Source organism: Eleutherodactylus coqui, chromosome 1, assembly GCF_035609145.1.
Source record: "Eleutherodactylus coqui strain aEleCoq1 chromosome 1, aEleCoq1.hap1, whole genome shotgun sequence".
Taxonomy (NCBI): Eukaryota; Metazoa; Chordata; class Amphibia; order Anura; family Eleutherodactylidae; genus Eleutherodactylus; species Eleutherodactylus coqui.
Genome location: NC_089837.1, coordinates 125,771,401 through 125,783,446, shown reverse-complemented (window position 1 = coordinate 125,783,446; position 12,046 = coordinate 125,771,401). Strand labels below are relative to the sequence as shown.

At 50.9% G+C, this 12,046-nt stretch overlaps 1 long non-coding RNA gene across 1 annotated transcript; it reads left to right on the top strand.

The window, feature by feature from the left end:
* The first annotated feature begins 323 nt into the window (after positions 1-323).
* Positions 324-4,650, top strand: LOC136625707 (uncharacterized). Its single transcript, XR_010792569.1, has 3 exons — positions 324-383; positions 3,054-3,128; positions 4,106-4,650. It is a non-coding gene; the product is annotated as an uncharacterized lncRNA (long non-coding RNA).
* Positions 4,651-12,046: the final 7,396 nt, after the last annotated feature.

Genomic DNA, 12,046 nt, shown 5'->3' with positions numbered 1-12,046 from the left:
GGCGGGGAGGACTCCCGCCAAAAGACGAGGTGCGGCGGGCAGCGCGAGGCCCCGTGCTGAGAGGGGGGCGGGGCCAAGCGCTGCACAGAAAGCAAAGAGCCTGGAAGGGGTCGGGGGCTGCTCACCCGGAGGTGCATCGGAGGGGGAGCAGCCCTGCAACAGTTCAAGTGACGGGCGGCCCGCGGTTTCTCGGGGCCCGGCGGCGGAGTCATCCGGAAGGCGTGCGACGGCGACAGAGGTGGCCTATGTTTCTTCGGCACCAAGAAGATCGGAGGCGGTTGCGGTCCCAGCAGAGCGGTCACAGCCCGGGGTTAGCAGAGTCCAGGAGGAACAGCGGCAAGACTGGTCGGCGGCTGGTGGGTCCACAGCCCCTACGCAGCCAGGTGAGTCATGCTCTATGTCTGGTGTGTCCAGCAATGTTAGCCGCGTGGCGCATGCGGGGTCTAGTAGTGGGGTATTTGCGGGGGGTAGCGCTGCATTAACTAACGCGCTAGGGGTAGGCGGCGAAGCAGGTGCATTGCTGGGGGTGGTATTAGAATTGCTGAGGAGGCAGGGGGTAGGTTACGCTCCATCGCCTGTCACAGCATGGAACTCACCATGCAGTGCGTCGTCCAGCATTAGGGACGGACCGGGAGGACCGTTTGCTGGTGGGACTGGGGTAGGACAGGCGGTTGGGGTGTTACAATCTGCCCCGCTGGTAGGACAGATGTCCACGAGCGGGTTACAGACGGGGGCACAATCCACTGGGGAAATCTCTCAAGTGGGGGGTGCAGCAGGTACGTTGGAGTCAGGGGGATCGGCCGGGGTGGCAGTAGCGGTCCAGACAGAAAAGGACGGGGAGGGGGTGCGGCTAGACGATAAGGCAAAAGGCGAGGTCTACGTCTGCTTTGAGGGCCCGTTGGGGGCCCACCTAAAAAAAGAGGTGAGGGAAAAGATTTGGAGGGACGAATATGTCGAGATATTCTCCCTCCTACCCTTGGAAAAATTTAATTTAGACAAGGGAAAGCGGACTGAGTTTAAAAAAGAGGAGGAGGAGAAGCGTAGGTGGCGCCTTATACCCCAGACGTTCGCGAACTGGCTGCAGGCGTTTGCCATTCTAGCGAGCGTAATCGGAGAAAAAGCGCCGGACAATTGCTCCGGCCTTTTCTGTTACATGGACTCCATTGGTGAGGCCTATCGAGTGTATGGGGGACAGACCTGGCTGCGCTATGATGAGCAGTTCAGGCAGCGTAAGGCAGTGCGCCCATCGATCAGATGGGATCACAAAGATATAGGTCTATGGTTGAGAGTAATGGCCCCCGCGCGGTTCGGTCAGCCCTTTCAGGGCAGTGCCGGGTCCTTCGGCTCGGCCTCTAGTTCAGCCGGGGGGCAGGGTGGTTCAGCAGGGGGGAGTAGGACCGGGTACTGCTGGCAGTACAACGAGGGTCAGTGCAAGTTCGGAGCAACATGCAAGTTCCGTCATGCCTGCTCTCACTGCGGCGCGGGGTCTCACGGGGCTGCCAGATGTTTCAAGAAAGGAAAGGGAAAAGGTCCAGGGGGTTTTGCGAAAAGGGATGACCCCAGTGATTCTGGAAGAGATGGTACCGTACCTAAGTAGGTACCCGGATAGAGAGAAGGCGGAGTTATTGTTTAAGGGTTTTAGGGATGGTTTTCACATCCCGCCTCCGGTTCATGGGGTCCCCTTTTCGTTAAAAAATTTACGTTCGGCGTTAGAATATCCGGAAGTGGTGACGGAGAAGCTAATGAAAGAGGTTAGGTTAGGGCGCATGGCGGGGCCGTTTGAAGAGCCACCCGTGCAAGACTTTGTGGTGTCACCTTTGGGAGTGGTACCGAAGAAGGAGCCGAATAAATTTCGGCTTATTCACCACTTATCGTACCCAAGGGGGGCGTCTGTAAACGACGGAATAGACCCCGAGCTATGCTCGGTGGTGTATACATCGTTTGATGCGGCGCTTCATTGGGTTCGGAACTATGGAAGGGGGGCATTGATGGCAAAGGCTGACATAGAGTCAGCCTTTCGCTTGCTGCCAGTAACACAAGAAAGTGTGAGGTTGTTGGGGTGTTTTTGGGCAGGGAGTTATTTTGCGGATCGTTGTTTGCCCATGGGATGCTCAATCTCATGTGCATACTTCGAAGCGTTTAGTTCGTTTTTAGAGTGGGTGGTGAAGGACACGGCGGCAGTGCAGTCGGTCATTCATTACCTGGATGATTTTCTGTGCGTAGGGCCCGGGGGTTCGCCAGTTTGTGCGAACTTACTGGGAACCTTGCAATGGGTGGCCAAACGGTTCGGGGTGCCTCTGGCACCGGAAAAGACGGAGGGGCCCACAACTTGTTTAAGTTTTTTGGGCATCACCATTGACTCTGAGGCAATGGAGTGCCGATTACCAGAAGAAAAATTAAGAAACTTGCAGGAGGAATTAGGTGCGGCGCGGGTGGCGAAGAAAATCACGCTCAAAGGGCTGCAGTCACTGCTGGGCAAGCTGAATTTTGCCTGCAGGATCATGCCCATGGGCCGGGTTTTCAGTAGACGGTTGGCGGCGGCAACAGCAGGGATTCGGGCCCCTCATCACTTTATCCGTTTGGGAGTTAGTCACAAGGCGGACCTGGCAGTTTGGTCCGCCTTTTTAGAGAAGTACAATGGCAGGTCGGTAATTATGGGGGAGGTCAGTAGCAACGTGGACTGGGAGCTCTATACAGATGCAGCAGGGAGCGCAGGCTTTGGGGCCTAATTTCAAGGTAGATGGTGTGCGGGGGAATGGCCGGAGCAGTGGAAGCAAGAAGGCTTAGTTCGGAACTTAGTACTATTGGAATTATTTCCAATAGTAGTGGCTATCACACTGTGGGGTAACCACTTCCGTGATAGAAAAGTAAGATTCCACTGCGACAACATGGGGGTGGTGCAGGTGATTAACAACCTCTCTGCGTCATCCCCCCCGGTGGTTAACCTGCTGCGTCAGTTGGTGCTAGAGGCCTTGTCATTAAACATGTGGGTAGTAGCGGTACACGTTCCAGGTGTCGAGAACTCAATTGCGGATGCTCTCTCTCGCTTTCAGTGGGAGCGGTTCCGGACACTGGCGCCGGGTGCGGAGAAGGAGGGGAGGAAGTGCCCGTCTCGAATCTGGAACGTGGTAAGCGAGCAGTGGGGGGCCTGATAGAACGGTCACTGGCTCGGCGGACTAGGGCAGCATATTGCGCAGTGTGGAGCGAGTGGGAAGAATGGTTGAGGCAGCATGGAGGGGAGCGTTCAGAGGAGGATAGAGTGGGCTTGCTGTTGAGTTGGTTGGGAGAGAGTGCAGATTTGGGTCGGTCAGTGGCAAAAGTGAACCAGTTTATAGCGGGGGTGGCTTTTGGGTTTAAAATACGGGGGGTGGAGGACGCGACAAAAAATTTTTTGGTAAAACAGGCGCTGAAGGGTCTGAGGAGAGGGAAGGGGAGACAGGACACTAGGCGACCGGTATCATTTGATGTTTTGGAGAAATTAGGGGAGGCGGTTGATGTTGTTTGCGGAAAAGAGTTCGAGCGGCGGTTGTTTAGGGCGGCTTTTTCATTTGCATTTTTCGGGGCCCTACGGGTAAGCGAATTGGTGTCACCTAGCAAGACCGTGGGGGGCGGCCTGCAGGCGGAGGATGTGCGGTTGGTAGACGGGAGGTTGGACTTGCTTATCCGTCGGTCCAAGACGGATCAGCAAGGACGGGGGCAGGTGATCCGGTTGGGTGAGGTGCCGGGGGCCAGTATGTGCCCTCTGAGTGCCTGGGAGCAGTATAGCAAAGGGTTAAATTTTCGCACGGGCCCATTTTTGCGGCACGAGACCGGGGAATTTTTGTCGCGTTTTCAGTTTATAGCGGTGTTCAAGAAGGCCTTAGAGGTGGCGGGTTTTAATAATACACAGTTCGGGTCTCACTCATTTCGGGTGGGGGCGGCGACGGAAGCGTCAGTAAGAGGTATGGGGGAGGAGGCAGTGAAGAGGATAGGTCGGTGGGAGTCAGGGCGTTTTAAATCATACGTGCGACCCCACCTGCTTTAAATTCAAGGCGGGGTCGTCTGGAGGGTGGGGGGGGCATAATGGCGGTTTGCTAATATAGTATTGTTGCTGTTTATTTTACAGATGGTCGTCCAGCATTAGTTTGGATCTTGGGAGACTCCTATGTTTTTTGGGGAGCAGAGAGAGCGGGGGTACGGCCGAATGGGAGGCAGCTACGGTTTCAGAAGAGTGAGGCGATAGTGAGATGGATGGGGATTAGAGGGATGACTTGGGGCAGCGTATTGGAGGAAGTTGAAAGGCGGGTTAGGTGGGATAGGGCGCCGGAGGTTTTGGTCATACACGTGGGAGGAAATGATTTGGGAAAAAGGAGGTTTAGGGACCTATCAAGGGACATAAGGTATGACTGTCTTAGACTGCAAGCGTCATACCCGGGGACGGTCGTAGTGTGGTCCGAAATCGTGCCTAGGAAAGTTTGGAGGGGGGCGCAGTCGGAGAAGGGCCTGAACAGAGCAAGAGTGAAGCTCAACAGGGAAGTGTCGCGGTTCCTGGGCAGCAAAGGGGGGGTAGCAGCGCGACATATAGACCTGGAGAAAGGGGTCGGCAATTACTGGAGGTCAGACGGCGTCCACTTAAATGACATCGGCATTGACCTATGGACGGAAGGATTACAGGAGGGAATTGAGCGGGCGCTATTGGTGTGGGGGGCGGCGCAAGCTCAAGGTGGTCGAGCCTCACTTGCTGTGGCAGGGGAGGGGGAGGGGCCCTTGGAGCCCGTGTAGAAGGTTAGTGGGGGAAGGCAGGGGCTACATAGCCCCTTCCCCCCTTTTTTGTATTTGGTCAATCGTGGCCTGTCGCCTCCTGGGTTACAGGGCGGAGCCCTGATAGTCGGTGGGAGAGGCTAGCCAGGGGTGGCTAGCCGGCCTCGGGGTCGGGAAGAAACGGCGGCCGGAGGTTAATGGGGAGTTTGCTTGGGCTCCCGAGTCTGCCACCGGCGGCGGGAGGAAGAAGGTTTTGGAAATAGCGTCGCCTGAGCCAGCCAAGTTGCGGCTGGTGACCAGGACAGCTATTTCCTTTGTTGGTTTGAGGCGACAGGATATTTTTAGAAGTAGGAGGGGCTCCAAGGTCCTCTTCGCAGGTTTTCCATTAGGGAATGTTTATAATGGTTAGGAGGTTATAATGGTGTATGATATATTTGAAAGGAAATGCGTTTAAAAATTTTATGTTAATGTTGTTTGTTTTAATAAATTGGCTGCTGTGGCCAAATTTTATCCAACAGATGGTGTCGGTGGTCTGTTCGGGTAATGGTAGGTGGGGAGGGGGATTTAAAGGGGTAGGTCATAGCAGCATACGACTCCGTTATACCCGGGTCAAGGTCTGCAGGAGCCGGAAGCCCGCAGGGCGGTAGGAGGAAGGCAGCATGATAGGGTTAACGGGGAGGAGGGGGGTTAATTAGAGTAGAGGATGCCGGGAGGGGGCGGAGCTTAGGAAGAGGGGGTTAAATAGAGGGGTTAGCGCAGGGAAAGGCCATTACAGCGTCCAGAAGAAGAGGAAGAAAGAAGCTGAAGTTAGAAGAGTCCCGCCCGCCCGCCCTAGAAGAAACCCAGGGGGGGAGAGGGGTGGGATCACGGGAAAGGGCTTTCGTCATAGCAGCAGGGGAGGGGGAGGGGCCCTTGGAGCCCGTGTAGAAGGTTAGTGGGTGAAGGCAGGGGCTACATAGCCCCTTCCCCCCTTTTTTGTATTTGGTCAATCGTGGCCTGTCGCCTCCTGGGTTACAGGGCGGAGCCCTGATAGTCGGTGGGAGAGGCTAGCCAGGGGTGGCTAGCCGGCCTCGGGGTCGGGAAGAAACGGCGGCCGGAGGTTAATGGGGAGTTTGCTTGGGCTCCCGAGTCTGCCACCGGTGGCGGGAGGAAGAAGGTTTTGGAAATAGCGTCGCCTGAGCCAGCCAAGTTGCGGCTGGTGACGGGACAGCTATTTCCTTTGTTGGTTTGAGGCGACAGGATATTTTTAGAAGTAGGAGGGGCTCCAAGGTCCTCTTCGCAGGTTTTCCATTAGGGAATGTTTATAATGGTTAGGAGGTTATAATGGTGTATGATATATTTGAAAGGAAATGCGTTTAAAAATTTTATGTTAATGTTGTTTGTTTTAATAAATTGGCTGCTGTGGCCAAATTTTATCCAACAGATGGTGTCGGTGGTCTGTTCGGGTAATGGTAGGTGGGGAGGGGGATTTAAAGGGGTAGGTCATAGCAGCATACGAATCCGTTATACCCGGGTCATGATGACAGCTATGATCCAGGTACCAATGACCCTGAACTTTTCTCTCAATCAGACTTGAACGATTTAGTACGAGATCTGGGCCTACCAAAGGATTCAGCGAAAGTGTTAGGGTCTAGACTTAAAGAAAGATAGCCTCCGGTGCTTCATTTTCATGGTACCGACTTAGAGAAAAGGAATTTGTCCCTTTTTTTACACAAGAGGGTGAACTAGTTTTCTGCAATAATGTACCTGGAATCATGGAAATGTTCAACATAACGTCTGACCCAGAGGAATGGAGACTTTTCATAGATTCGTCAAAAAGGAGTTTGAAAGCCGTACTTCTTCACAATGGTAACCAATATGCTTCTGTGCCTGTTGGACACTCAGTCCATTTGAAAGAATGCTACGAAAATCTTGGGTTTGTTCTTAATAAGCTCAGCTACTCTGACCATAAATGGACCATTTGTGGGGATTTGAAAGTTATTTCCATGTTACTAGGTCAACAAAGTGGTTACACAAAGTTTCCATGTTTCCTCTGTGAATGGGATAGCCGTGACAGGAAACAACACTATGTCAAGCAGACCTGGCCAATCAGAAAGGCTCTTATTCCTGGAGTTAAAAATGTTGAAAGACAAAGTTTAGTGATTCTAAAAACATCTTGCTTCCACCACTTCATATCAAATTAGGACTAATGAAACAGTTTGTGAAAGCATTACACAAAGAAGGAGAGTGTTTCAAGTAACTTTGTGAACAGTTTCCTGGTCTATCAGATGCTAAGCTGAAAGAGGGAGTCTTTTTTGGGCCTGACATAAGAAAACTTTTAAAAGATGAAATCTTTGTCACTACAATGGAAATGGAAGAAAAAAAATGCCTGGAAATCATTTAAACTTGTTGTAACAGGCTTTCTTGGAAATAAAAAAGACCCAAACTACAAAACTTTGGTTGCTGAATTGTTACAAAACTACAAAACTTGGGCTGCAACATGAGTGTCAAAGTCCATTTGCTTCACTCACATCTGGACTACTTTCCAGAAAATCTTGGGGCTGTAAGTGAGGAACAAGGAGAACGTTTCCATCAAGATCTAAAAGAAATGGAGAGCAGATACCAAGGTCGATGGAATGTCAACATGATGGCAGACTACTGTTCGATGTTAAAAAGGGAAAATTCACAAGAACACAGCCGAAAAAGTACCAAAAGAAGCTTTGATGGAAAAAGAAAACGTTTTTACAAAGACTTATAATAACTTTGCAACACATGTGTATCACTATTATGCTTATTTTAGCTAGGTATTGTTGTTTTTTGCTTTTACTTCATGTTAAAATAATAAAAACAAGTAAAAAATTTCCGTTTTTTGTATTTTTTCCAAATACTTCAACTTTATTTTGTAGGCAAGCCTTACGTGATAGAAAAAAACCCATGTCATTTTTGAAATCTGTGCAAAAAACTACATAAGGATGATTTAACAAAATCAAAACAATTTTTAAAAAGTTTTTTTGCAGACCTGTGTTATTTCTCTATTTTTCCCCCTCTAAAACAGGGTGCGGCCTATAAAGCAAAAAATATGGTATATGTATTTCATTTGACCTCAAAGTACTTTTTTGTAGGCAGGTTCTAAGAATAAAAAGTAAGCTGATAAGTATTTGAATATCTCAACTAAAAAATGTTCATATGTACTAACAGTATGTTGAACGCCTGGGGCTCTGTTTACCCTTACCCCCAGGAAACATATCAATAACTTATTGCCAAAAAATAACTAGATCTTAAAAAGAATCACATAGAAATATTAAACTTCTGTTTGTATTCTCAATTAAATTTTGAGGTAGAAAGTATATTTTAAGTGACATAGGATAATTTAAAATCAAACTGAATATTTGTTATGCAACTGTAAACCATATATGCTTAAAAGATAAATGCACTGTTTTTGCAAATATCTTACATTTGTGTCTACAATTCTGAAGCAAACCTATGTGTTTCTATGGTAACAGACAACAAACAAATACGGTGTGTAGTCTGAGCCAATACATTTGTTCACTCATGGTTGAATAGTTAGACATAAAGAAGGGGAGAATTACAGTATCCATAAATTTCAACTTTATCTATCTATTAGAGATGAGCGAGCATACTCGTCCGAGCTTGATGCTCGTTCGAGCATTAGGGTACTCGAGATGCTCGTTACTCGAGACGAGCACCACACGGTACTCGAGTCAATTTCATTTCCTTCCCCGCATGTTTAGCCCCATTTTCTAGCCAATAGACATGCGGGGAAGGCATTACCACTTCCTCCTGTGATGTGCAGCCCTATCCCACCCCCTGCAATGAGTGGCTGGTGAGATCAAGTGACCGCTGAGTATTTAAAGTGGTACCGCCCGAGGCTCGCATCAGACACACATTGGGAGAGATCAGAGAGTGCTGCTGCTGATAAACAGAAAGTGTTAGTGTAGGGCTACAGCTGACCATGTGCATTACTGTTGTGGCTAGCTGGGAGCAGTTTTGCACAATTTTTTTTTTCATCTCGGGCTGTGCAGGCCATTACAGCTATAGTGTTCTCAGTCTGCAGTCTATTATACAGAGTATAGGGAAAGTGCTGCAGAGATAGGGAAAGTGTTAGTGTAGGATCCTGTCTTCAAGAACCCCAATGGTCCTTCTTAGGGCTACATCTGTGCATTTTACTTGGTGGCTGCAGGGAGTAGTAGTGCTTCCATTTTTGTATTACGCAGCTAGGCCTGTTTGCAGCCTTTCTTAATATTTTTTTCTGGCTGGAGTGCAGCACAATACCGCTCTCACAGTGAAAGTGCACGCAAATAATTCCTAGCCTGCTGCAAACAAACTTAGTTATATCGTTCTGTGTCTGCAGTGAGTTAGACGCAGAGCGTTGGGCCACAGCCACTTCTAAAGGGAAAGTGATATACACTATATAGTCCGTATCCTCTGTGCAAAAAGCCAAAAGCTCCTTCATTGGGCTACATCTCTCCGTGTGCATTTTACTTGGTGGCTGCTGGGAGTAGTAGTGCTTCCATTTTTGTATTACACAGCTAGGCCTGTTTGCAGCCTTCCGTAATATTTTTTTCTGGCTGGAGTGCAGCACAATACCGCTCTCACCGTGAAAGAGCACGCAAATAATTCCTAGCCTGCTGCGAACATACTTATTTATACCGTTCTCTGTCTGCAGTGAATTAGACAGCGGTCTCACCGCTAAACAGTAGTGTAATATTACTGGGGCCACTGAAAAGTATTTCAGCTCTGCCGCTGTGCAGAGCATCTCACTACTATTTCCGTTGGTGGGGTTGAGATTGCTGCAGTTACCTGCACTATCCACTGGCTTTAGAGTCTTCTCCCACTCCACACAGCCTCTATTATCTACAAGTCTCTATGAGCAATAAATTACCCCTAGGTATCAGGGCAAGACAGCAGGTTACTTTTTTCAAGTAACAGCATAGAGCCTCCGCTATCTACAAGTCTCTGTGTGCAGTGAATTAAGGCCCAGTTGTCAGTGCTGTACAGTGGGGTAATTTATTTGGGCCCTGCTCTATTCTTAATCTGCCATGATGAGGAGTAGGGGTAAGGGTCGAGGACGTGGACGTGGAAACGGACGCGGACGTCCAAGTGAGGGTGTGGGCACAGGCTGAGTTCCTGGTCCAGGTCAATCACAGCCAGCTGCTGCAGGATTAGGAGAGAGGCAAGTTTCTGGGGTCCCCAGCTTCATATCACAATTTATGGGTCCGCGTGGTAGACCTTTATTACAAAAAGAGCAGTGTAAGCAGGTCCTGTCGTGGATGGCAGAAAATGCATCCAGCAATGTATCGACCACCCAGTCTTCTACGCAGTCCACTACTCCGGGCTTAGGGACTGCAACTCTGAATCCTCTGGCTGCTGTTCCTCCTTCCTCCCAGCCTCCTCACTCCATGAAAATGACATTCTGATGAGCAGGCAGACTCCCAGGAACTGTTCTCGGGTCCCTGCCATTAGTGGAAAAAAATGGTTCCTCTCTCACCTGAGGAGTTTGTCGTGACCAATGCCCAACCTTTGGAAAGTTCCCGGAGTCCGGGTGATGAGGCTGGGGACTTCCGGCAACTGTCTCAAGAGCTTTCAGTGGGTGAGGATGATGATGAGACACAGTTGTCTATCAGTGAGGTAGTAGTAAGGGCAGTAAGTCCGAGGGAGGAGCGCACAGAGGATTCGGAGGAAGAGCAGCTGGACGATGAGGTGACTGACCCCACCTGGTTTGCTAAGCCTGCTGAGGACAGGTCTTCAGAGGGGGAGGCAAGTGCAGCAGCAGGACAGGTTGGAAGAGGCAGTGGAGTGGCCAGGGGTAGTGGCAGGGCCAGAGCGAAAGATCCCCCAACTGTTTCCCAAAGCACCCCCTTGCGCCAACTCCGTGCAGAGGGCTAGGTGTTCAATGGTGTGGATGTTTTTCAGTGAGAGCGCGGACGACCGACGAACAGTGGTGTGCAACCTATGTCGCACCAAGATCAGCCGGGGAACCACCACTACCAGCATGCGCAGGCATATGATGGCCAAGCACCCCACAAGGTGGGACGAAGGCCGTTCACCGCCTCTGGGTCACACCACTGCCTCTTCCCCCGTGCCCCAACCTGCCACACAAATCCAATCCCCCTCTCAGGACACAGACACGAGCGTCTCCCAGCCAGCACCCACACCCTCACCTCCACTGTTCTCCACCCCATCCAGCAATGTCTCTCAGCACAGCGTTCAGCTGTCGCTAGCACAAGCGTTGGAGCGAAAGCGCAAATACGCCACCACACACCCGCACGCTCAAGCTTTAAACGTGCACATTGCCAAATTAATCAGCCTGGAGATGCTGCCGTACAGGCTTGTGGAAACAGAGGCTTTCAAAAACATGATGGCGGCGGCGGTCCCACGCTACTCGGTCCCCAGTCGCCACTATTTTTCGCAGTTTGCCGCCCCAGCCCTACACCAGCACGTCTCCCGCAACATCAATCGTGCCCTCACGAACGCAGTTACTGGGAAGGTCCACTTAACCACGGACACGTGGACAAGTACTGGCGGGCAGGGCCACTATATCTCCCTGACGGCACATTGGGTGAATTTGGTAGAGGCTGGGACCGAGTCAGAACCTGGGACCGCTCACGTCCTACTCACACCCAGAATAGGGGGTCCTACCTCAGTGCTGGTATCTGCGGCGGTTTATGCCACCTCCTCTAAACCCTCCCCCTCCTCCTCCTCCTACGCAACCTCTACCTCTCAATTAAGATGTGTGAGCAGCACATTGCCAGCAGTCGGTATCGCAGCGTGGCACCGTGATGAAACTACTCAGCTTAGGTGACAAGAGGCACATGGCCCCGAACTGTTGCAGGGTCTGACAGAGCAGACTGACCTCTGGCTTTTGCCACTGAGCCTCCAAACGGGCATGGTCGTGTGTGACAACGGCCGTAACCTGGTGGAGGCTCCGCAGCTCGGCAGCCTCACACACGTGCCATGCCTTGCACACGTCTTCAGTCTGGCGGTTCAACGGTTTCTGAAAAACTACCCTCATTTGTCTGACCTGCTCGGTAGGTGCGCCGCGTCTGCGCACATTTCCGCAAGTCCACCATGGACGCTGCCACCCTGAGGACCCTGCAACATCGGTTTAATCTGCCAGAGCACTGACTGTTGTGCGACGTGCCCACGCAGTGAAATTCTATGCTGCACATCTTGGCCAGGCTGTATGAGCAGCATAGAGCAATAGTGGAATACCAACTCCAACATGGGCGGCGTAGTGGTAGTCAGCTTCCCCAATTCTTTACCGAGGAGTGGGCCTGGATGGCAGATATCTGCCAGGTCCTCGGAA